The 25,771-nt window shown below is 44.4% G+C and overlaps 1 protein-coding gene across 1 annotated transcript in view; it reads left to right on the top strand.

Moving 5' to 3' along the window:
* Window positions 1–15,330: 15,330 nt before the first annotated feature.
* ASB8 (ankyrin repeat and SOCS box containing 8) overlaps window positions 15,331–25,771 on the top strand; it is a 118,027-nt gene continuing 107,586 nt past the window's right edge. The window contains exon 1 of the mRNA XM_078663060.1: window positions 15,331–15,503. The gene's annotated coding sequence lies outside the window, so the exon portion shown is untranslated. The remainder of the gene's footprint in view (window positions 15,504–25,771) is intronic.

Raw genomic sequence — 25,771 nt, 5'->3', positions numbered from 1 at the left:
TTAATGTGCTAATATATTTATTGTTTTTGTTATTGTTAATTAATAATTAATTGGTAATTAATAATTATTAAGTGATTAAATGGTGTGATTTATTTATGTGTAGTGGGTTGTGTGTTTATAGGTGGATAGGGTGTGATATAATTAAATGTAATAAATTAAAGCGATTGTATTTATTTGTTGGTATTTATTGTTAATTAATTAGTAATTAATATGTGTTAATTAGTTCATTTATAATCACATCGATTTAGTAATATTAATTATTATTAATTGATTAATTGAAATTTATATTAATTGTCTTTTTTATATGTGTAGTGTGTTGTGTGTTAAAGTGGGAGTAGTGTGGGAATTAATTTTTACCCCCATGCTATCCAACGCTTTCCCTACTGTTGCACCCTCTGGAGTGTGAATAGTAATTTTTACCCCTACGCTATCCACCGGGGAAACAACCTTTACAACGCAACTTTTACAACGCACTACCATTACAACGAAATTTTTACAACGCAAAAAACATTACAACGCATGTGTTTACAACGCATGTTTTTACAACGCAGGTACCTTTACAACGCATACCATTACAACGTAAGTATAGGTAAGTATATAATAATATTTTAAATTTTATATGTTTTAGTTTTTTTAAGGGGTATTTTTAGGGTTCAGGGTCTGTTTTCAGTTTTTGGGTAAAAGGGTATTTTTAGTGTTCAGGGTCAGTTTTCAGTTTTTGGGTAAAGGGGTATTTTTAGGGTTCAGGGTCAGTTTTCAGTTTTTGGGTAAAGGAGTATTTTTAGGGTTCAGGGTCAGTTTTCAGTTCTTGGGTAAAGGGGTATTTTTTGGGTTCAGGGTCAGTTTTCAGTTTTTGGGTAAAGGGGTATTTTTAGGGTTCAGGGTCAGTTTTCAGTTTTTGGGTAAAGGGGTATTTTTTGGGTTCAGGGTCAGTTTTCAGTTTTTGGGTAAAGGGGTATTTTTAGGGTTCAGGGTCAGTTTTCAGTTTTTGGGTAAAGGGGTATTTTTAGGGTTCAGGGTCAGTTTTCAGTTTTTGGGTAAAGGGGTATTTTTTGGGTTCAGGGTCAGTTTTCAGTTTTTGGGTAAAGGGGTATTTTTAGGGTTCAGGGTCAGTTTTCAGTTTTTGGGTAAAGGGGTATTTTTAGGGTTCAGGGTCAGTTTTTAGTTCTTGGGTAAAGGGGTATTTTTAGGGTTCAGAGTCAGTTTTGGGTTTTTGGGTAAAGGGGTATTTTTAGGGTTCAGGGTCAGTTTGGGGTTTTTGGGTAAAAGGGTATTTTTAGGGTTCAGGGTCAGTTTTGGGTTTTTGGGTAAAGGGGTATTTTTAGGGTTCAGGGTCAGTTTTGGGTTTTTGGGTAAAGGGGTATTTTTAGGGTTCAGGGTCAGTTTGGGGTTTTTGGGTAAAAGGGTATTTTTAGGGTTCAGGGTCAGTTTTGGGTTTTTGGGTAAAGGGGTATTTTTAGGGTTCAGGGTCAGTTTTGGGTTTTTGAGGTACAGGCGTGCAGGGTAAAAATAAAATAAATTTATATTTAAATTAAATCAATTAAATGAAATTTAAAAAGAAATTACATTAAATTATTTCGTTTTTAATTTATTTTAAATGTATATGTATTAGTTTAAATTTTTTAATTATGTTTTAATGTTTTTATTTAATATTTGTAAATTTATATGTATTTTAAAATTATTTTTACATTATTATTAATATATTTATAAAAACGATATTTTTATTTTCGATATTTTTGTACTACGATATTAATTTTTCGATATTTTGGTACTTACCTTTATGAAGATAGGACTCCGATATTTTTGATTTCGATATTTTTGTGTCGATATTTTTGTATGTAGATATTCTGTCTGTCGATATTATGTCATAGATTCGAAAGTGAGTCTTTGTTTATTTGCGTATTTACAGGCAATCTTGATTTATCTACAGCAGTTAAACTGCCTTAAAACAGAACAGGAACTGTAATCCTGGAAGCCATGGAGTCAGAGTCAGTGAGTAAGTTGGCTGGTCAAAGATGTGGCCAAAAAGAACAATATATTTATGTTACAGTTTTGTTGTTTTTGTAACCTTCAGGTAAGGGCATCTAAAATAATGCGCACATGTTAATGGGAAATAAATGCAATTTAAACTAATCCATTTTACTACGACAGCTCAGTTGGCTAACGAGATCAATTCAGATGTGTGTGTGACTAGAAAGCCGGGCCCCTAGAATAATGCAGCGGGGGGCAAATTATGCAGCAGCTTAAATTAAATTACGCTGCAAGTAAAAACAAATGATGCACCTTAATGCAGCACATTTTTGATAGAATTGCCTTATTTTGCCTTTTTCGATCATGTGAATACTGTTTGGGCACAGATTTTACCTCATTAGTACAAGTTTAATACACAAAAAGACCAATGAGCACCTGAAGGTTGACCTGTCACCTATTGCGAAGGGCTATCCATTGTGTGCCAACACCTGTCGTGCATTTTTTTGTAGTGTTTCATCTGTTTAAGGTAGAAACGATTTTTTTTTAATTTGCTGATTATTCAGCAAATGACTGATTAAATGGCAAAAGTGGGAAATCCATAATTATGCGGCAAACGCCACATAATTGCATATGGTCCTGCCAGAAAATCACAACACTGAATCCTAGTTGGAACAGTGGGGAATAATAGTATGTGTATTTTTAGTATGTATGTATGTATGTATGTGCTATGAGATCCGAGCCTATGACTGATAATACCCTCATATTAGATCCCAAGAAGAGAAACCCTTTGCCACCATGGAGCTCTGAGTCACTCCATCAGTTAAAGCCTATACTGGCTCCCAAGCAGCCTTTACATTTGGTGATTACCCAATTGCACACATTTACAGATCTTTCAGGTAGCAGGCAACCTTGTAAGAAGGCCTGTTTCTTTTTTTTTGTTTTCTATTCCTCCACCATCGGCTTCACTTCAGTGGAGTCCCCAGCACTTTCACGCAGAGGCAACTCGCGGTCAGACTTAACCTTTAAGGTATGGTTTTTTTTGTAAAAGGGAAGTCCAGTGGTTGCATTCAGATGCACAGCCTGATCCTCTAGATCCTTGGGCCTCAGAGATGTGGGGACTCTTTTTTTTTTTAAACAAACGGACTGGGACATCATTTTCTGACAGATACCGTTGGGGTCTCTTTTTAGGTCGACCTCTGCCAATGCGCTTGCGCATTGCAGATGTCGATCTATAGTGGCCAAAACAGGAGCTGAACCAGGCGGCTGGATTTCGGCAAGTGCAAGTGCTCGTGCACGAGCTTGCCATTTGCTCCCGAGCCGCATTTCAAAGGAGCTCTACTCCGCCTCCTCTCCCCCGCCCCCCTCTGTGCAATGCCTTCAAAGGGATCACCTCCCCAGCCCCCTGTCGCCAGGCTTCCCTCCCACTCGCTCTGCTCTCCCCTCTCTTTCCCTACTCCTGTTCTCACATTTACTCTCCTCTTTTCCCATTTTTCATGCAAGCACTCGTTCGTTCCATTTCCAATCTCTCCTATCTCTCTTCTTCACTCTTACCTTATTTCGTCTCTCCTATCTACCCCTCTCTCTTCTTTACTCTGCCCCCTCTTCTCACTCCTCTCCTGTCACCATCTTCAGATCCCGCTTCCCAAAGGTCTCATACACACCCTCCTCAGCCGAGTACAAAAAAAATTGTTTTTTGTTGTTGTTTTTTTGTGTTTTTGCAGCTCACTCTTTGACGTCCCCGAATTTACTCAAAGTTTCTTTCCCAGTTGGTCGCCTGAGTTCTAAAAGGTAGACATCAGTTGTAGAACAAAAAAGACAGGAAAAGAAAGCTAAAGCCGGATTTTCCTGGCACCAGTTCAGGTCTGCCTGTGTTTTATTTTATTTTATATATATTTTTTACTCTAGAGAGGTTTATTTTCCTAATGCACGTTTTCCCCTCCATTCCCCGGGCTGCTTTGTTATTATTACAGTTTCTGATCTGTTCGCCAGTGGCTTCTAATTGAAAGCAGCTTTCGTTGCCCCTGGGAGGAGGGGGCTGGTGGCCACATCTGTTTAAATGCAGAGCTGAGCTCAATTTTTCATACTTATTTCGTCAACTTTGAGCTGCAAGGCAGCATATTCAAGTGATGGACGTGTGGGGGCGGGCTCTGGGTGACTCCACCGGAAGTTGTCTGAACAAGAACTGAGGCCCAGAGACAAGGCAGTGGGGAGCAAGGGGGCAGTGCGTCTGCAGGGGCTGGTGCCACTGATGAGCAGCACAGCTCTGGGGGTCTTCGCAGGCAGCAGGACTTCAGCAGGTCAGCTTTGGTCACAGTCTCTGGTGTCCTCATGTCTGTAGCAGAGAGTCACACTTTGACACACAGAATCGAGTCTGGAGGGGCTGGGCCACAGATGAATCTCACAGCTGTGGTTGTCTTGATTTTTAGGTCGACCTCTGCCAATGCGCTTTTTTACAAAATTTGAAATTTACGCGCCCAAACTCGTTTCTACTTTTTTATGTAAACATGCTCACATTCTCATTCACATTTTACAAATCACTTTATAGACAAACATCACTCTGGGGCAACACTCATGGCCAACACCGCATTACTTAGGGACACCCTAACCTCACTCATGGACACCGGCACACTACTTACGGACACCCCAACGCATCAATAAGGGATATCACCGCATCACTCAGGGACACCACCACATCCCTCAGGGACACCACCACATCACTCAGGGACACCACAACGCATCAATAAGGGATATCACCGCATCACTCAGGGACACCACCACATCACTCAGGGACACCACCACATCACTCAGGGACACCACCACACCACTCAGGGACACCACCACATCACTCAGGGACACCACCACTCATCACTCGGGGACACCACCACTCATCACTCGGGGACACCACCACTCATCACTAGGGGACACCACCACATCACTCAGGGACACCACCGCATCACTCAGGGACACCACTGCATCACTCAGGGACACCACCATACCACTCAGGGACACCACCACATCACTCAGGGACACCACCACACCACTCGGGGACACCACCACATCACTCAGGGACACCACCACTCATCACTTGGGGACACCACCACTCATCACTCTGGGACACCACCACGTCACTCAGGGACACCACCACATCACTCAGGGACACCACCACATCACTCAGGGACACCACCACTCATCACTCGGGGACACCACTACTCATCACTCGGGGACACCACCACATCACTCAGGGACACCACCGCATCACTCAGGGACACCAGCGCATCACTCAGGGACACCACCACACAGGGACACCACCACACCACTCAGGGACACCACCACACCACTCAGGGACACCACCACACCACTCAGGGACACCACCACATCACTCAGGGACACCACCACAATACACTGAACATAACATTCACAAATGTTTTTAGTAAAGTTTAAGATATTGCCATTATAAATTAAAATTACTTTTATTTAAGTATTAAATATTATTTTAGAAAAAACAATTGTTATTTGTTATATCAAAACATCTAAGTCACGTTAATACTAAACATGTTACATTACAAATGCGATAACACTCTACCCTCTCAACACTCTTTCCCCTCTACACTATCACTACTCTCCCCATTCACTACTCTCCCCTTTCACCACTCTCCCCTCACCACTCTCCCCTCTCACCACTCTCCCCTTTCACCACTCTCCCCTCTCACCGCCCTCCCCTCGCCCCTCTCACCCTCGCCCCTCTCACCCCTCGCAATGCCTTTTAATATTATAAAAGGAATTGCCATTAACAATGTCAATAGCTCAAAATCTCGCTATTGGGAGACCTATTGCATTGTAAATGCTTGTTTATTTTTCAGGGCCATCACTACTATTAGTACCGCAGATGCTGGGGTGCTGGGGCCTGGGGCATGAGTGGCCACTGCACCCCGATTATGGTTGCATTACTATGGAATATGGGAGTGGAGGCCTATTTGCTGTTGTTACAGATAAGGTTACTCTTGCTGTGCAAGAAACAGGGCCCAATCAACATGGGGTGTAGGATATGGTTTTTTCTAATATGTTTTTTTTTTTACACAAAAGGGCAGAATGCCTGCCTTGTGCCTCAGGCCTAGGAGTGATGCCCCAGTGGAGTGGGTTGGGCAAACAGCCTGCTTCACAAAGCTGTAGGTATCATTGATGCTGCATATGCAGTGGCAGCAGGGGCAGCAGTATGAGGGAGCCAACTAAACCCCATTTATGGCTGTTTTACTATTCTTCCTTGCTTGCATTAGAGCCCAGTGCACACTTGCCGTGCCATTATTACTCTGGGCCTTGGAGCCAATAGAGGAATCTAGGGAGAGGAGATACCTTAGTTTGCTTAGTTTAAGATGGAGGAGACAGCCCACTTTACAAGGCAGTAAGTATCAAAAGTGAAGCAGGTGTATCAGCATGGTCTGAGGGGTCCACTGTATCTCAATTGTTTTCACTACTGTGAGGCCTGCTCCTCGCATAGGTTAACATTGGGAATTCCTTAAATACCGTTTTTAAGTGTAATTCCCGATTGCAGAGGAGTAGCTGCTTTATGTTTTATATAATTGGATTGTAATGACAAATCCTCTTTAGTGGTAAAGTTGGACTAGATATTACTAATCTAGAAATGCCACTGGGGTGACATGTGGAGGAAACAAACGGTGGATTTAACCCAGATCTCTTGACTGGGTGTGAATGTTTGATTTGCTCTGCATTCCGTCCATCAGTTGTATGTCTTTTGCTTTCTCGCCCTAAGTGTCAGGCTCTGTCTTCTGTTCTCTTCGGGGCTGTGCTGAATTGTCTGTAACCTCCCCCACACAACTCCCTTAGAGTCTGAAGTGATAAACACAGACTACCAAGACAGTCCCGTGAGGGTGGGAAAGGAAGGGGACAGCGGGGAGGGAGATCAGAAACGACAAGGACAGAGATTTAGAAAACACCCCCAAAACCCCACAATGGTATCCCCTACAATCCTTCCTTACTCTTAAACAACATGTATCTAAACCCCTACCTGAAAAGGAAAATACAGCAGACTTTGAATGTGGGAGAATAGATACAGGGCAATACCAGGGATTGCAACCAACTGTAATGACAAACATAAAAAAAGACGATGAACTTCTAGTCCTATGTGAGGGCTATGGTAATTACCAATAAATCGCATTACATACCACACTAGTATTGTGTTCATTCTAAGGTTGGACCAATCTCTCTGATCAAATACCCCTGAATCGTCTCTCCTGAGTTAGGATAAAAAAAGTGTAGAGAAACGTTGTGGAAATAAATCATAGAAGAAAACAGCAGGCAAGGTTAAATCACTCTTAAACGGTTCCTGCCGAAATGAAGAGTTCGTACAATTCTGAGGGGTTCAGCAATCTTGAGACACCTCAAGTGACTAGGCACAATGTAGCAAACTCGAAGAGCAGTTTGAGCCCAAACCGCTCCGATATCCTTATTCAAGCAAAGGAAAAAACAAAGTAAGTCTTCTGACCTAAAGCTCTGTTCCGATCGTGTCGGACAGATATCAGGTTTCTCCCTGCAATGAGAAAGCTGAAAGCCTTTCTCGTCCAACAGGGAGAAAAACGCTCGCTCCAAACAGAGTGAACCTTCTTGAGACCTCGTTTGTACACGCAGCTGCGTGTAAACCGTTAATGACCCAATGAATCCTGCATCCGACCCAGAACGGGGTGCAAAAGAACCAAACGAATGAAAGTCTCCAAACAAGAGCTTACCGCAACTCCAGTATACCAACCAGTACGACGACTTGGCAAGAATTATCGGCACTGCCGGTGAGTTTGGCAAGGTCTTATTTCCTGGGTTTTGCGTAACAGGCGTCGCTTACGTGACGTTGCCTCCCGGCATTCTGGGAGGTGTAGTCTGTTGTATGAAGTCACCCTTTGATACGCTAAATACGGACAGCAGCTCTCCACGGCTGTAATCCTGACACTAAGTGTGCCGGGTATGCCCAGACTCGGGTCCCAGGCTCACTGTGCCACTGGATTCAAGCTAGCCTGGCTGATGAGGAGTGATGCCCATTTAAACTGGGCCCAGGATGCTTGTTTCTGGTCCAGGGAGGACCTGTCTTGGCAGTTCGGGTTGGACTGTTCCCATGAGGAACGGGTTCAAGACTGATTTGTATGTCGCTGGATCTAAACTGGGATAGCATGGTGAGCAAAAGAAGGATGGATTTAACCCAGATCTCTTGACTGTGGGTGAAGGTTTGATTTGCTCTGCATTCCGTACATCATCTGTGTGTCTTTTACTTGTAGAAAGTGGACATTTCTCTGCTCTTAGCTCTCTTGTGTGCTTTACAGCCTGTCTCCAATACACGTCTGGAGTGGGGTTACAGCTACACTTTGTGCATTCCCTCTAGACAGCCACAAGTATGGGACACACAGCTGCATCTGCATACTGATGGGTCTTCCTGAGTAAGAGGGAGGGGAGGAGCTGACATTTATACCTGAATATGTAGTAGCTTGGCCTCATGCAGAACACTGATTTACCCCCCACAGATAGGCTAACAGGCAGAGCTGATCTGAAAGGAGACTTGTGCAACACAAAGACTTTGCTTTATAGTCACCTCCATTCAAGGGCACATTTGAGTATAATATTGGGTCTATGACACCCTCTCACTACTTCACTTTGGGGCACTAAGGGGACACTGCCAAGAAGAGGAGCTGTGCTACAGGAGGGACTGCCACTTTGCTACCTGCTTTGCTTTGTTGGCCTTATACCTGCTGGGCTACAGGAAGGACTGCCACTTTGCAACCTGCTCTTCTGTGTTGGCCTCCTGCCTCTGACCTGGGTGGTGAGAAGGACTGGACCTGTTCACTACATTTTTCAACCTAAGTAACTCCAAGGGCTTGTGGCTTGCCCTTTGTTCAGGAAATCTCAGGGTCATCAAAGATTTCATTCACAAAAATGACAGCTGCTATGCTCTGCTAACCTGGAGTCTGCCTCTGCTTGACTTGCCCTCAAACAGTCCTGGGCCTTTGCTGAGTGTCAGCAGCTGCTTTTGGCCAACCACATGCTTCAGTGCGGTGCACCAATCAGGAACTGCTGTGTCTGCCTGCTCAAGCACAGACCATCGTGTTTTTCGACTTCACTGCAGGGCCCCAAGGCAGTCTTCCATGACCTGGCACACACTGCACACGTCTGCCCTCCGTGGCTCCATCACTGCATCGTATTTGGCAAGAGGAGACTCCAAGAATGCAGAGCCCAATCCCAAAGCCAACACCACTGCTGTAATCCCCCGAGAGAGGTACTGTGAACTCTGGGACTTATGAGGTCCTTGCCGCCCACCAGCTCTCTCACAGGCAGCCCGAACGGAGCGTGGGGATCGGTCTCCCACAAACTTGGCATTGCATTTTAACTTAGAAGTATTGCTTCACGCTAACCCAGGGAGAAAGTCTGTTCCCATAATTTCTCCAGTGTAACCGTAAAGAACCTACGGAAAGAATAGGGGCTCTTTCAGCATTGTACCTTCTTGAAGTATTCGTAACTTGAGATGCTTTCATTGGATTCTTATCATTTTTATCTTGTTTTGAAGAGGAAATGAGATACTATTTTCATACCTCATTGTGGAGTCTTTTTTGGGGGTTTTCACTGTATCCACAACTGCTTTAAACATTGCCTCTTTTGTTATGCCTGACTGCTCTGTGCCAAGCTACCAGGGGGTTAGCATGGGCTGATTTAAGTATGTGACTGACTTGCCCTGACTAGAATTGTGGTTTCTACTTGAACAGGGTGTATACCTCTGCCAACTAGAGACCAGATTTCTATCAGGTGGTCAAGGGGGTAACAAAGCAGAGGTGATATCCTTCTATTCAGGGCAGCTGCGATCACTAGTGCAGCATGTGTAGTTGCACTGATGACAGTAGTGCATGGAGATCATAACATACCAATTATGGGGAGTGTATCAATCTCTTGTGCCGCCCTGTTGTCGTCTGTTGGTGGCTCTGCGCTGCTTCCATCGTTCCTTGTGCCTCACCAATACCTTGATACTGTATGACCCCCTGCTTCCACTACTCCGAACTTCTAGGTTCCCTACCTCACATTGCCAGCTGTTACCCTGTGGCATGAGGCAGATATTCACACTCTGAACAACATTTTTTCTGACACTACACTTGTTCCGTTTGCAGACCTGTGTGACCGCACAGGCCTCCACCCTGGACAGTTCCTCATCTATAATTAGATCATTGACCCCATACTTACATGCTGGGGACAACTGCAACCGGAACCGAAGACCTATCAGGTAATCCAGAACTTACATCTCCTGAGCACGGGACGTCACCTAGTCACATGGCTTACCAGGGTGCTACGCGACGACACTTGCTCATCCTTCCCAGTGCTGTGGGATCAGTGGGGGCAGGGCTCGAGTCGGGGTACCACGCGGGTGGACGGCGTCCCCCCACTTATTTTACCGGGTGGACACCATCCCCCCCTGCCAAACAGCTGGACTTCACTCTTTGGCCTCTCTGGGACGAGATCGGAGTTCACAGCATGCTGCTCAGGCGCTGGCTTCTCAGATGCAATCACATCTAAGGGGTGGGCGAGGGGAGGTAATGAGTAGCCGATGGTGCAACCCACTTTTCGTGACTTCACTTCCTGCCGTGACATCACTTCCGGTGACAGCGTCCCCCCACTTCTTTTTTTAGGACTTGTGCCCTGAGTGGGGGGATGACCTGGGCAGGGTATGTAGTGATGTGGGAATGGGCTGTGACCCTTGCCTACCTCGCCACTGTCTCCCGAAATGCATGATTCAGGCTAATACAATTTTACATTCTGCACAGAGCATATCCCACCCATGCAAGGATTAACTGGATCTTTAATCGGACGGATGCTGCCTGATCCCGTTGCCTCTGCAAAAACACAGACGTTATGCACATTTTGGTCTTGTCCCATGCAGGCCCGGCTCCAGGAAATTTTATTTGGTTGGGCCAAGGGTGCATTTGGGTGGGCCACTGCGGGCTCGATCTGTCGCATATATGTCTGAGCAGGCCTGAGTCAGGGCCCTCCTTTATCTCTTCTTAGTCTTACAAGGCCCAGTAAAACACACTCTTTTCCAAGCCTCTTTCTAAATATTATCACTCTCAAAAAGTGTTTTTTCCATGTAATGTTCCTTTGACGGGAAGAGGAGGTTTCTGGGGTGGGAGTATCAGGCAAGTGACACTTCTCGGGCTCCCTCTGTGCGAGCCTTCAGGGAGAATCCCTCTTCATTACTACCTCCACTTGACCCCGGACTCTGCAACACACTCCCTTACAGGCTTGATTATCAACTACTCCTCCCCAGTGCACCTTATCTCACAGGTGACCTTGGGCCCCAGCCCCATATCAGGCACCATCGGGCTCCACTTTCATTTTTCCCAGTAAAAACATTAGTAAAATCACCTTCAAACTTAAAACATTGAATATAGTAGTAAATATAATTAGCACGCACTTTTAAAGTATGTTTCACAGTAGCCCTTATGACCCGACTGCTAATTAAATAAACAAAAACAGAAAGGCCATGACAGGGCCGGCTTTAGCGCTGATGCGAAAGTCTTTTTTGGCGCCACACCAATAACCTCTTTCTACGTAAATAACTTTACTACCACCCTCCCCCAGTGCGCCTTATCTCTCCTTAGCTCCCCCCTCCACCCCATGACCTCTTCCTCGGATTCCCTCACTGCCACCCTCCACCAGTGCCCCTCATCCCTCCATGCCCCCCCTATTGACCTCCTCATTGGATTCCCTCACTACCACCCTCCAACAGTGCCCCTCATCGCTCCATAGCCCCTCCCCCTATTGACCTCCTCCTCAGACTGCCACCCTCCACCAGTGCCCCTCATCTCTCTGTAGCCCCTCCCACCATGACCTCCTCCTCAGACTCCCTCACTACCACCTCTACCAATGCCCCTTTTCTCCTCTAGCACCCAGGGTCGGACTGGCTACCGGGCAGTTTGGAATGCTGCTGAGCTGGGGGGAGATTTCGTTCATGGAGACCTGCGTGTGCTAAACGAAATTAGTTTTGCATTAATTATTTTGAAGCACATGCAGGTCTCCATGAACGAAATCAGCCCCCTCCGCAGTGAAATCAGCCCCCAGCTCGGCAGCTTTCTAAACTGCCCGGTAGCCAGTCCGGTCCTGCTAGTACCCCATCCACCCAATCACCTCTTCCTCGGATTCCCTCACTGCCACCCTCCAACAGTGCCCCTCATCGCTCCATAGTCCCTCCCACTACCTCCTCCTCGGATTACCTCACTGCCACCCTCCACCAGTGCCCCTCATTTTTACACAGCCCCTAGCTCATATGCATTTCATTTGTTTTATAGCACTACTCATATTAGTGTAGTGTGTGTCAGTACTTTACACCACACACACATTATACAGAGACAATTAATCATAAAAGTATGTAAATCAGTATATAGGGAATGTCGCATAAGCCAAAGAGGATTACAAGGTGAATGAATCACATGTCATCCATACTGGTGGGCAGTCTATTTTAAGAGGGTTTGGTCTGTGGAAACACAACCTTAGGATTTAAAGAGTATTCCATAGGGGTCAGCTTTACTGATAAAAATGTATATCTGCCCAAAAATACTCATTTTAGCAACATTAGAATAATGAAAGACAAAGGAAGTTCTAACTATATCACGAAACAAAAAAGGGACGTTCTAACTATACCATTCATGTTTGTATGCAGCTCTTTGGTGACAGTTCATTGATCACTATCCTATGTTAGGATTGTAACTTCTGAACTGCAAGTAACACAAGGATCTCTGTGACAAAGGCAGTAACCCTCTGAGCTTCCACATAAATTACAGTTCATCTGCATTTAAAAACTACTAACAGACAAATGATTGCTCTCCAGCAGGATCATTAATCACCAGCTTTATTTGGGCATTTTGTATTGTTTCATTGTTGTCCTGCATCAGCCATGATAATGATAAATAAAAAACTGTTCAAATGAAGCACACAAAAAGTATGTGTCCTGCTGGGCCTGTGCAGATTTAAAAAAGAAAAACAAATATTAACACATCCTCTTACCTACTACTCCATTAGTCAAATTTTGTGTCACATCCCGATGTGATAAGCAGCTGCAGGGGTCAGGCAAGGTGAATAGGAATAAACACACTTCTTATCTGCTGCACTGCATCGAAAAAGAAATATCCACACAGCAGAACAGGAGGCAAAGGTGACCATTGTCGCCTTTCGCCAGTGGAGATGAACGGGTGAAAAGCTAAACAAAGCCTTGTTAACATGTAAATGGTCTTTCAAAGACCTGTGAAGTACTCGGGTGTGGCTGCGATAATCTGTAAAACTGTCTGTGTGTATTCGCCCGGTAAGCTGTCTCAGCCCGGGCGCACACACACACATAGACAACCCATCCAAAGCCTTTGCACGCCTGCCTTCAAGCCCTCACTGCGAGGGCCAAGGCTCCTGTTTTGGTGGGCCAGACTCATGTTTGGGTGGGCCTGGCCCACCCGGCCCACCCGGTCCACCCGCTAGAACCGGGCCTGGTCCCATGCTCACAGATTACCGGTCCGCCGTCGCGGCCCATTTCTCCCGCATCAACAGGAATCCCATCATTAGCCTCTTGGGGTGCATGTGCTCTCAGCCTGTTACTGCATCCCAAGAAAAACAAGGTGACTGCAAGATTCATTGATCTGGTACTCCTCTTGGCTAAGCGCAGAATTGCCTGTGCTTGGAAGTTGAAGACCCCACCTCATCCCCTTTCCTGGCCCACTCAGTGGGGGTTTGAGTGACAGAGGAAGCAGTGGCATTGCACTCAGAGGAACTGCGAGGGCTCCAGAAATACCCAATCTCTCACCAGTGGATGCCCTGCTCGAGGCTTTCCAGACTGGGACAGACACCTCCCTCATGAGGGCCAGCACTCCCATTACACTGCCCACTATAGATGTCCTGCATGCTGTGTCACCCACCCAGTCACCATCGTAGCCGAGTCCCCGTTTTTGCATGTTTCTCATAATTCTTCTTCTTCCCCTCCCTCCTCCACCAGTGTTTATTACTAAATCCCCCATCCTGGTCCTCCTGGCTCTGACACTTATTCACAACCAAGGTGATCCACAAGCACTTTTTGTTTATTTTTCAACATCCCCTTTAACATTGATAGGTCTTTTTCCTCGCACAGAATGCAGTACCTGTCACCCTGTGTGATGGCTGCGCTTATTGTTCCCCCTTTGCATCACTTTCCTCCTCTTATCAATGTTTGTATGCATACACAACAATAGGTGTTCCTCTCCTTCAACCTAATTATGTACTGTATGCTACTTATGCCTAATAATTACCTTGCGAACTGTGTAACTAGACACTATTTTGTATCGTTGAGATGTTCACATTTTGCAAATATCTAATAAAAATGTGATTAAGCAAAAAATAATGGGGAATTACGTTTTCTGGTCAATTTCTCTATTTCTGTTTTTGTTTGATAAATTTGCTCTTTTATAAAGCTCAGATTTATTGCAGATTATGAGCTATCGAAAAAGTAGCCCTGAAATGATCTCATAAACCCCGACACCTGTGAAAAGCCCTGTGTATCGGCTCTCCCAATCCTTGCCATAAAGTTTTTTTTGGGGGGGGGGGGGCGCAAACTTTAAAATGTTTTTCTTTGGGAGGGCTAAGAGCATAAAAGTTTGAAGATCTTCGACTTACTTATTCATAGTGTTTTCTGTCACAGGCTAGGATCTTGTAGCACTAAAAAACAGATAAATCATTATTCCCCACTGCACCAACCAGGATTCAATTCTGTGGCTCTCTAGTTATACACACATCTCATTAACCACTAGGGGTTTCGTTACGTACAATAACGCATTTTCCAGTGATTTGTTTAACTTGCCTTTATTCTTCAAATAGTTGTGCATTATTTTATATAATATTTTATATACAGTTAACTGTAGGTGAAAGAACGATAAAATAGTAACAGGGTTTATAGTTATTTGTGTCTACTTCTTTGACCCCCCCCCCCCTGTACTCAGGAACCCAGTTCCCATACTTTTATTTTAATACACTTTGAAAGGGGGTTTTACGTGACCACTTGCCTTCAAAAAAACATAAAGAGGCATCTTTTTCATTGTAATTCGTGCAAGTTCGGTACTGCCATAACTATAAGCACTCGGAATTTGTCGTCAACGAAGAACGCCTGGTAGCCAACATCTTTGCTCTATTTTCGGCCTTGAACAGTTTGTTTATTCTGTGGCCGCTAATCACAAAAGTGACAGCTGTGACGTACAGACAAGTTCTCAACTAATCACGGCGCGAGAAGTTCACAGCGCGGCTTAAACTGCACAGCTGTGAAAGCAGTCGGGGCACGCAACTTCTAGGTGACGTCCAATCCCATTGGCTGCTGACGTGCGGCTCCTTTCTCTGCCAAGATGGCGACGGGTTGAGTAGCGTCCTCTGCACCCAGGATCAGCGCCTGACACTGACCGGCGTAGGCGTGGTCTGGTTTCTGTTCCAAGCCGGGGTGAGATGCAGAGAGGTAACGGCACCGAAGAGCGAAGACACGAGCTTCTGTTCGAAAGGTAAAGGCCAACATACACACTGCCCTGTGATTGCAGCGGCACAGGAAAGCCCTATATGGTGGGTACGTGCAGGGGGACGGGAGTCATGGGGTTGTCGGGCAGTAGAAGTATACGATGGCCGTGTGGGGAGGATCAGAGGTGTTTGTGGATGAAAGGACAGGCACTTTGGAGCAGCAGGTGTTTTAAGTATCTTAGTGGCGGAGTGCGAGTGAAAGAGGAGTAAAAGCTTTGTTGGTCATGTGTTTTGCCAGCATGAGTTGGGGTGATGTGTGAATAGGTATAATAATTAAGAGCGCTGTGGATGAGATGATTATTGAGGGTAAACTAGAGCTTCGACGAGAGGATAGACTGAAATGAAGGTAGACGCAATAGGGGAGGAAGGACAAGGGCCATACTGTGAAGTGTGACTGATCAGGCACCAAGTGGACTTGAAGAGGGAAATGGATGGGGGTGACAAAAATATTGGGTGCTACTAGGGAGGGAAACGTGGAAAGAAGAGCAGGTGGGTTGGTCGGAGGTGGTGAGGCTAATTAGCAGCAAACGTAGGGGCTGAAATGACGGCACTGTGGCTTGTGGGAAGTGGTGAGGCAGAATATTAATTAACAGGGCGCAAGTCCGAAAAAAAGAAGTGGGGGACTCACTCACCAAGTTAGGCAGAATTGGCGTGACATTACAGCGCATGATATCGAATATAGCATTACAACCTATGACTTTACAGGAAGTGACTTCAGATCTTAAGTCTTCACACATGTTTAGAAGGTGTATCATTACTACATATGAGCACATTACAGTATTGAACAAATTTGATTTTTCATTGGGGTTGAGCCAAAATATTGACTAACTCCGGCGCAAAATCTGGCCTCAACATATAATTTTTTTAAAACACTGCCCCGCAACAATTGGCAACAAGGAGAAACTTGGCAGTAAATCTGTTCTGCTTAATTGGTTGCAGTGTTTGTATTTTAACATTTCTGATGGGGTTAAGGCACCTGCTGCATAGATGTTTGTGTGCCAGCTATGTCTTGGAATAATAGTAATGGTAAGGTAACTCTGTAGGATATCATATTTGCTAACAAAATAATGGATTTAGGCCCAGATCTCTGTACTGGGGTGGATGTATGACATTATCCTGCATTCTGTCCATCAATTTATTCTTTTTGCATTTGTCACCCCGAGTGGGACGGGTATGCCCTGACGTGGGTCCCGTGCTCTCCATGCCACTGGAGTCAAGCTATCCTGGCTGATGAGGGGTGAAACCCCGAAACCGGTACTAGGATGCTTGTTTCCAGTCCAGGGAAGACCTAGCCTGACAGTTTGGGCTTGACTGTTCCCATTGGGCTCAGGGTCAAGACTAGTTTGCATGTGGCTGGGTTCAAACTGGAATGGCATGGAGAGCAAAAAGAGGATGGATTTAGGTCCAGATCTCTGTGCTGTATGACATTGTTCTGCATTCTGTCCCTCAGTTGTTCTTTTTGCACAAAACAATTGTCAACAAGGAGAAACTTGGCAGTAAATCTGTTCTGCTTAATTGATTCCAATGTCTTTATTTTAAAATTTCTTCTGGGGTTAAGGCACCTGCTGCAGAGATGTTTATGTGCCAGCTAAGTCTCGGAATATTAGTAATTGTAAGGTAACTCTGGAGAATGTCATATTTGCTGGAGAGATCTGTGTTTTTCCTAGTCCTAGTTTTGAATCAAAGTAGAATAGAAGGTTAATATGTCTCCGGCAAAGCACATTATGTAAAATGCAGATGACAGATTTTTATTTTATGGAAATGGGTTAGTGGGTTACTGTTTTAAGATGTATCCTTTTTTTATTTGCAGTTCATAAATTGTAATCCTTCTAATATAGCACAGTGAGGCATGAACGAGATGGGACTCAAACTCCTTGTAACCCTCACTGTCTTATGTAACACATCATTTCTATTTCTATCACATAAGATTTATTGTCAATGTATAATCTGTACATGTGATTCTGACACCCTGCATTGGGATAAGTAGTGCTAAAGCACTATAAAAGAAATAAAACAAAATGGTGCTATTTAAATTATTTGTGTAAATGCTGGGGTCGACCAACACATCTGACAGTCTTACAGAATATGAATATATGTTTGTGTAGGGAATGAACAGAGTCTAAAAGCATTTCTCTTAAGTGTCTGTGAAGTGATCAGATGTGAGCCTTTGTTTCCTCTCCATCGTGTGAGGTTCCTGATAGTTCCCAGCCAGGATACTCCCAACAAAAACAGGCCTAACGGTCCCTTTACTCCAGCTTGTTTCATGGGCCAGGCTGGTATCTGATAAGCCCCTTCCCCGCCTGGACTTCTCTGCTCGGAGCAAAAGAAGACAATGTACAGGCGTTGTTGAAAGTGTTGCGGTCTCAGAAAATTACACCAGGACGAGTTGAGGATATTTCTGTGTATTATAGGAAACGTAGCAAAGGAACATGGCACTCTGCTGAAAGCTTTGCAGCAGGGTAGACAACATCTATCCATTGAAAATAGTGGGTAGATGGCATCTACCCTCAACTTGAGCCCTTCTTCTGAATGTGGGAGAGTGCTTTGTTGGGCAATGGTAAAAGTGTTTAAGTTGGTCATGGTGGGGAGTTAAACTTCATTGGTGTTTTAAGAAGGGGTGTGGAGTAGAGACTGCTAAGAGGGCGTGAAATGTGTGGTGGGTTCTAATTCTGAGAGGGGGTGTCAAGGTAATTTGGTGCGAAGTTGCCTAGCAGAAGACATATTTTAAAAAGTAATGAGTTTTATGTTAACATACGGCATCGAAGGCAGAAATTCAGATTTGCCTTTTTGAAAATCTTTTTTACAATGCTACACACCTCCACACTTGACAGGTATTGATACATCACATTACAAACCACAATTTCACATTCAATAGCATCCAGTGTTACATAAAATCACAGAAATGCACATATTGGCACACCTCATTCGGTTTCTGTTTACATGACAGGCTGCCTAGCACTGCCAGGAGAATAGCAGTGAAACTTGCACCCTACCTCTAGTGGGAATTAAGGAGGACACGCTGTTTGGTGAGCAAGAGCTCTTAAATATGAGGTTAGGAATTAATGATATGTGGCGACATTCTATCCTCTTTCACGGTATGTAGTGAACAGCACTGTTTGTGAATTTTCTACTCAAATTTATTATAACCTGCCATATCTACTTACAGATATGGCAATTTATGAAAGCTTCTTTCTAGATATTTCTCTTTGTGGATAGACCGATGGGAACCGAGCTCTCTTTCCAGGGCTCATTGTCCTCTGCATGTCCTTCCTTTAAAATATAGGATGCTGCTCGGAACCGGCCCTCGTGTTTCTGGCAATGCAGTGCAAGGTCTTCACAGAAGGAGACCTGACTTTGACCAGGACAAGTCTTGTCTTACTTTTTAAAGGCCAAGAGTTCTTAAGTATGCCAAACTTTATAGTTGCTCCTAGCATTGTTGACATGCATTCATTACTTCTGGAAGTTTGTCTACTTCACCAGTTTCATGTTTGGATCACTGCCTTTTCCTCTGCTGACTGACATACATTTTTACCAGCGGTGTAGTTGTTGAATGATGAAGTTAATGTTCTCCTCTGCCACGAACAGTGTAATAATTGTGGGGCTTATGTTATTGGATGTAATGACATTAAATTAAGCCACAAAATATTTCTTTGGCTGAGGCACAATCTTGTAATTGTGCTCCATAAGGCCAAATGCCCCTTGGTTCTCACATTGAAAAATATGGTTGGTTTAGCGTAGTGATGAGTAATTAAAGCGAATAGTTTTCCTTATAGGAAAATATGATCATGTTCGCAAGCCCAGTCTACCTCCTGGCTCTTTCTTTTCGTCTATGGAATAGGCAAAGTCACAGCTAAAGCTAGAAAATGACCGTTGGAAATGTCACACTTCCTGACTTATGTTGAGCTATAATTGCTTTCAGTCCTAGGGATTGGAATTCATAACACATTCAGTGCAAAGTGCTTTCCTTATGTTGTCAGGACTTCTTGACAGCCTTTATATTGCTTTAACATGATGATCTGTTGAGTCCGTTTGCTCACTCAAGTACTTATAGTTGCAAAGTCCTTTTTATTTCCTGAACAGTGACTTTCCATTTCAAGAAACGATTGTACATCTCTGGCATATTCTGGGCGCGATGTACTGTTCAGAGCCCCTACCTTCTAGTGGTCAAGCCGCATTTCTTGTGCCGCAAAATATATATCTTTTATTCATCATGTTTCTTAGCTGGTATGTTACATGCTAATATCTAAGGCATTTTGATTATGAAGGATTATTTTTTATTATCTGTGTGTCAGTTTTAATTCATTTTTTGTTTTTATGTACTTTTTTGAGTTGCGTTCAAATCAAATAAAGCGATTACTGACTACTGAAAATATATATCTAAATAACCAGGGTTCACATTCTATGGGTATAATGTGAATCCTTTTCATTGAAGTTCTGTCCAGACGCGTCTTAGAACCAATTTGTCAGAGGGTAGGATATCGTCACTGTAATTAAATCCAACAGATTAGTGTTCAAACTGTTTTCTGGAACATCTCAATCAGAGAGGAAATGCAGGAGTACAACTGTTTATATCTAAATAGCCACGCGTTTTGAATGTTCTATATCTTAATATCAGTTCTGGTTTATCATGTAACTTGTGATAGCCGAATGCAACCTATGTAGTTATACAACTCGGCCAAGTGATCACATCACTGATGGTTGTTTTGGGTGTTTCACATGCTCTGGTTTTGTGTTCGATAACCACATTTCCGCACATACTCTTATCTGGTTTTCGTCTCATTGGTTAAACAACTATTGGTAAAACTCTGGCTTTGGGGCCAGTGACTAATTCTATCACATCTTCGCTAAGGAGGTTGTTTATCATGTCTCCAGTTTGGAACTGTAGTTGTACTGGCTCACGTTGGTGATACTGAAACACCAGCTGAACTGCTTCATTGATGTTCTTTGCAATTTATCTATATTGAATTTCCCCAGACGTTTCAATAAGTTGAGAGCTACTTTTTATGTTTGATCACAGTGCATGTGGATATTGATGTGTCACATTTATTGAGCATTGACATTGTTTACGAGACATTATGCTCGTACCTCGCCAATGAGGTGTTTAATAATTTAATTGAATCTTCACAGTAAGCAAACCAAGGATTTAGTGCCCCAGTGAAAGCACTTAAGCTTATAGACTCTGTTTCACTTGTGTTTTATCGTACGAAAATGCATAAATAATGTTGCAGGTAGCTCTGCTGTCTTGTACAAAACCGGCCAAGTTATTGGCCTTTGCCAAATAAACGCTGTTTTTCTGAAGATGTCCTTTGAGAAAAGGTTTGTATTACAACTTCATGTTGTGGAATGACTTTATGGAGCTGAATGCCACTATGTATCTATATGTATATTCTATCCACTGTTGTCATCTTTAGGAGGGGAGAGCATCAAAGCCCTGTTGCCATGAGAACTACGCACGCATGAAGCTGCACCTTCTGTTTTCTGTCATTTTCTGGGGTAGTCATGGGAATCCAGGACCACCCATACCCCTTTCAGACTCTATGGAATTGGTTATCCCTTTGGCAGACACATTAAGTTTGTCCCTTGGAATCGGTCCAGCCCGTGTGGGTGGAAGACAGTCCACATCTGTATCAGATTTTATAGTCGCTATGATTTGTTCTTGTAGTTTAGCAAACATTTAATTACTTTAGTATGATTTTCCTTATTTGTTACCAATTTGCTAGCAAGAGATTCGGCACTGGCTTCTGCTCAGACCTATATCAGTGCCTGTGTTAGATTATTCTAGTCTTTCAGCTGAGTTTGTTGAACTCTGTGGGATAGCAACCTTCGGTAATTCTGAGGCATATTACTATTTCATTGTTGAATTCCCGAAAGTCTCAATGTATAACCAGCTTTCCTAACCCTGTGCAAGTTCATCCATCTTGTGACTGATGATTAGTGGAAAGTGTATTGTTCATAATCAATTTTTCTCTTTGGATCAGACAGTTCATTATTTGACTTAAGTAGATCTTCGTAGACAGCAGTGTCAATGTCGTGAAACTTAACTAGCGGTTTATTCATTGTCTTTCACCAGGCTTTAGGAACAAAACCATGACCTATTCATCACTGAGATCGTTGCATGTGAATGAAGGTTCTTGTTAAATGTGCCCATCCACTTCTCCTATTTCTAGCCCACTGTTTGTGAGTTTTTGTTTTGAAGGGTGAAGGTTGTCTAAATCTGTCCGCTGGCGATATGCTGTCTCGGGTCAACTCTTTTTAAGCTACTTTTTATGTATTAAAAATAACCCCCTGGTTAGAACTTTCGTTTTAAACAGGTATTTGGTACATGCTTGTGCAAGATTTAATGACACCACGAATGTGGTATGTATTTGTTGACTAATAGATAAATACTTCCCCTTGTAGGAAACCATTCTGTGCTATCACTACTTGCTTTCAGCCTGTAGACTTGGTGTCCCAGATCTGTTATAGAATGTTTCTGATGTATCTGATGCTTTGCAGTTTTGTCAGTAGAATGGCCTGTGTGCATGTAGCTGGTGCTGTAGGTAGCTGGTGCTGTAGGGCAGAGGCTGCTCAAGCTCTGTGGCCAACAAATGCAAGGTACTCGGATCATTTTAATATCACCGGTACATCAGATTGGGTCCTTCGAATATACACATCAATATCCAAGCGCTGCATAATGAGTCTAGTTGTCATTCTTCACGTCTCCTGTTCAAGGCACATAATAAATAAAATTATTTCCCAGGATCCAAATGCATTTTATAACCAGCATTGGCATAGCCAATAGGTCTCGCCTTTGGGACCTTATAAGTGTTTGGCCCTGCAACAGTTGATTTTGTTGCACCAAGGATATTGTGCTGCATAACTAAATACTTATAAGGTCCCAAAAGCGAGACCTATTGGCTATGCCAATACTTGTTTAAAGGAGGCCTCGAAACAGGTCTCTACTGGGCTCTGTTTTGTGTTCTGCCAAAGGCGGTCTGTTTATTTCCGGACTGCAGTGACAGCAGGCACTTCGATGTGCGCTGCTCACTTCTCACTAGTGGAGAAGTTACGGCATGACTTCATGCCAGGGGAGCATTGCAGGGGAAGGGAGATCCTTTAAAGAGTCATTTTCTCTCTGGATTTCCCTTCTCATTTTGAAACTCAGGAACAGCTACATTGTCGTGATGTCACCAGGGCTTTAAGTGGAAGCTTTTTCAGTATTCTATTCAAACGATAGTTGCTGCTTATTTATCTTATGCAACTAACAATCATTGACAAAGCCAATAGTCCTGACTTGTTGTAGGTATGATGTTACTTGTTGTATCATATATCTAGATGAAATGACAGAAACAGCAAAATACAATTCGGACGGCACACTATGCTAAGCACAGATTTTTAGCTTAAGTGTTTTTAAGCCACGCCCTAATTACAATGGCCACGCCCCTTTGAGAGACGCTCCAGTTTTTTCATCCCACTTAAATCCCTGCTTAGAACCATCTACAGCACAAAGAGGAGGCAATAAGAGACCAGGCAGAGCTCACCAGTCCAGAGAGAACTGCTGAGAGCAGCCATACTGTAATGTTAGCAGCACAAGAAGAACCTTCTGGGTATAATACTGTAACATAATAATAATGAGTGAATATGGAGTTGCTATTTAGTTCAGGGTTTCTTCTAATAACGGCTATGGCTGTGTAGAGGGACATGTCTGGGAACATACAGGGCACTCCTCTGAGAACTCTCGGGCACATTCATCACAAGGGGCACAGCCATCTTGAATCTTTAGGGTTCAACCAAGAAAGGCAATTCTGTGAGAAACCTTTGGACACCTTTCTAGTGCTCGCAGGAAGGTACTGTGGGAAACATCAGGAAACCAGCTTCAATCCTGTCAGGGTGTTACCGTGGGAAACGCAGACAGGCCTCGGGGCACCCTCTCCACTGCTGACCGTCCCCACTGTGAGAAACCTCAGGGCACCTTCCCCACTGCTGACCGGCACTACTGTGAGAAACCTCAGGGCACCTTCTCCACTGCTACCCGGCCTTACTGTGAGAAACTCAGGACACCTTATCCAGTGCAGACCGGTTCTGCTCTGTTCACTTCAGGGCACCCTGTCCAGTGCTAAACATTTCTGCTGTGAGAAATCTCAGGGTCCTTCTCCAGTGCTGGTAGGCCCTGCAGTGAGAAACCGCTAGGCCCTTCTCCAGTGCTAACGGCCCCTGCTGTAAGAAACCAGGCCTTTCTTTAGTGCTGAGAGGAAGGTGCTGTGAGAAACATCTGCATGGACAGGCATTGCTCTGGTGTACCTCTGAGCATCTGCACCAGCATAGGGTACTACTGGGAGGAACTGTTCGGCTTTGGGCATCCTCATTAACGCAGGGCACTGTGACAAGAGGAAACTCAGGTCACCTTTGACAATACAGACAGACCCCTGCTTTTCACAATAGAGCCTTTGCAGTGCTTGGGCCTCACCTGCCTTGACGCATCATGCAAAGACCACATCTACAACAGACGCTTCGACCACCTGTCATCACGTGGCTGCACTTTCATGCCTCAGGCAGGACGCCAATCTGGAGACTTGGCGTGCTGCCCGCCACTGGGTGTCCTTATTGCCTGTTATGTTCCAGAGGAGCGCGCGTACGCTGCGCCATCACTGCGCCATCACTGTCTGTTCCTTATAATCAGTACTTGACGTGGGTTCGTTGTTGGCACGACGCCTGGTAGTGAGTTAATACCAGTTACAGTTTCATCAGTGTCTTCCAGTGACTCACTCGCTGACGCAGCGCATGACAGCAACAGTCATCGTGTCCTATGCAGATGCGCTCTGCACTGTTATTATGCTGCCAGGGAGGAAGAAAGAAAGAAAGACTATTTAGCTGGCCTACGAGGTGGGGGTGTGCGTGGGAGCGTAACGGGGCTCCCGAGCCAGTTGGAGCCCGCTGGCGTGGGTGTGCTTGCAGGTGACTCCTCTTCCTTTTGGGCGTATGGGTGGGGGGGGCCATGGAATGTGCTTGGAGTGGACCGAACACCACAAAGCCACATCCTGCCAAGAGGAAACTTCTACCACAAGGAGGTGCAGTGTAATGCTTTATCGCTTGGCTATCACACATAAAACTAGTGTTGTGCGCAGCTCTGTTCCTCGTGACAAGCGTGGGGAAGCCCTCGTGTCTGGGACCAATCCCAGCGTGGCTCGGCAGTGACGTCTGGGGAATCCCTCGAGGCTGGACTAATACTAGCGCTGCTCGGTGATGACTTTTTCGTAATCTGCGCACTGCAACGCTAGGCGCGAATGTGCGTGCACGCCACACCGAGACGTGTTTTGAATTATCGCGCACGCATCTGTACCTGATAATTCAAAACACATGGCACCCGTGCGGGTACCGCAACCGATAGGCAATTGGCGGAGCAATGCACCCGCCTTTGCCCAATTGCGTACTGTCTTTGTTAAAAAGACACATGCATAGGCCAATAGCCTGGGACAAAACAAAAAGCACACGCAGGAGCGTGTGCGAGCTTCTGGTGTGATTTCTGAAAGCCCTTACATAAAGTCTTCGCCAGAACAGCGCAAGCGCTGTTACAGGCTCGACCTAAAAACTTACTCTGCTTATTAACGGGTATGCTTACTAAAGGCAGAGTTTGTTTTTGGACATGTCTGTTCGTGGGCAGTTAGTTTAGAACTGAACTCTCTTTAGCTTCCTCATCTTCACATTTGTTGGGCATTAGGAGAGGCAGAAACAGGAAACTGGTAAGGAAAGGAAAAACAGCTTGAACTTGAACTGGGATTAGCTTGTTTACTACTGGATGCAACACAGTGTGTAGTTAATGCAAGCCATTAGCGTAAAAAAGAATTGATGCAACCAGGTGGTGTGAAATGATTCTTGAGCAATGAGTGAACCCATCGAATGCCATGGCTCTTGAGGAATGAGGGCACTCAAAGATTGCTTTAGTGTAGCCCTTAGGATAACACCCCCAAATTTCTATGATTAAGGACAGAGGAACTGTGGTGGATCTATTCTATACATTATCTTTTTATTCACTCTTTCATGTTAATGTAAGTGGTGAGCTCCCCTCTGAAGATCCTGTCCCATGCAAACTATTCCACTTGTTTTGTGTATGTTTTCATTACATTTCAAGCGATTTGGGTTACCTGAGTTTCAGTACAATAAATATTTGTGAACATGCATTTCCCGACATTCTCTATGAAATGTTTGCTTTTTTGTGTTTTCAATGACTGTCAATGTGTAATTGGAGAATGAATCAAAATCAAACTCTTGTGGCAAA

This window comes from Lissotriton helveticus, chromosome 10, assembly GCF_964261635.1.
Source record: "Lissotriton helveticus chromosome 10, aLisHel1.1, whole genome shotgun sequence".
Classification (NCBI taxonomy): Eukaryota; Metazoa; Chordata; class Amphibia; order Caudata; family Salamandridae; genus Lissotriton; species Lissotriton helveticus.
The sequence above is the reverse complement of the archived record's forward strand: the minus strand, read 5'-3'. Positions and strand labels throughout refer to the sequence as shown.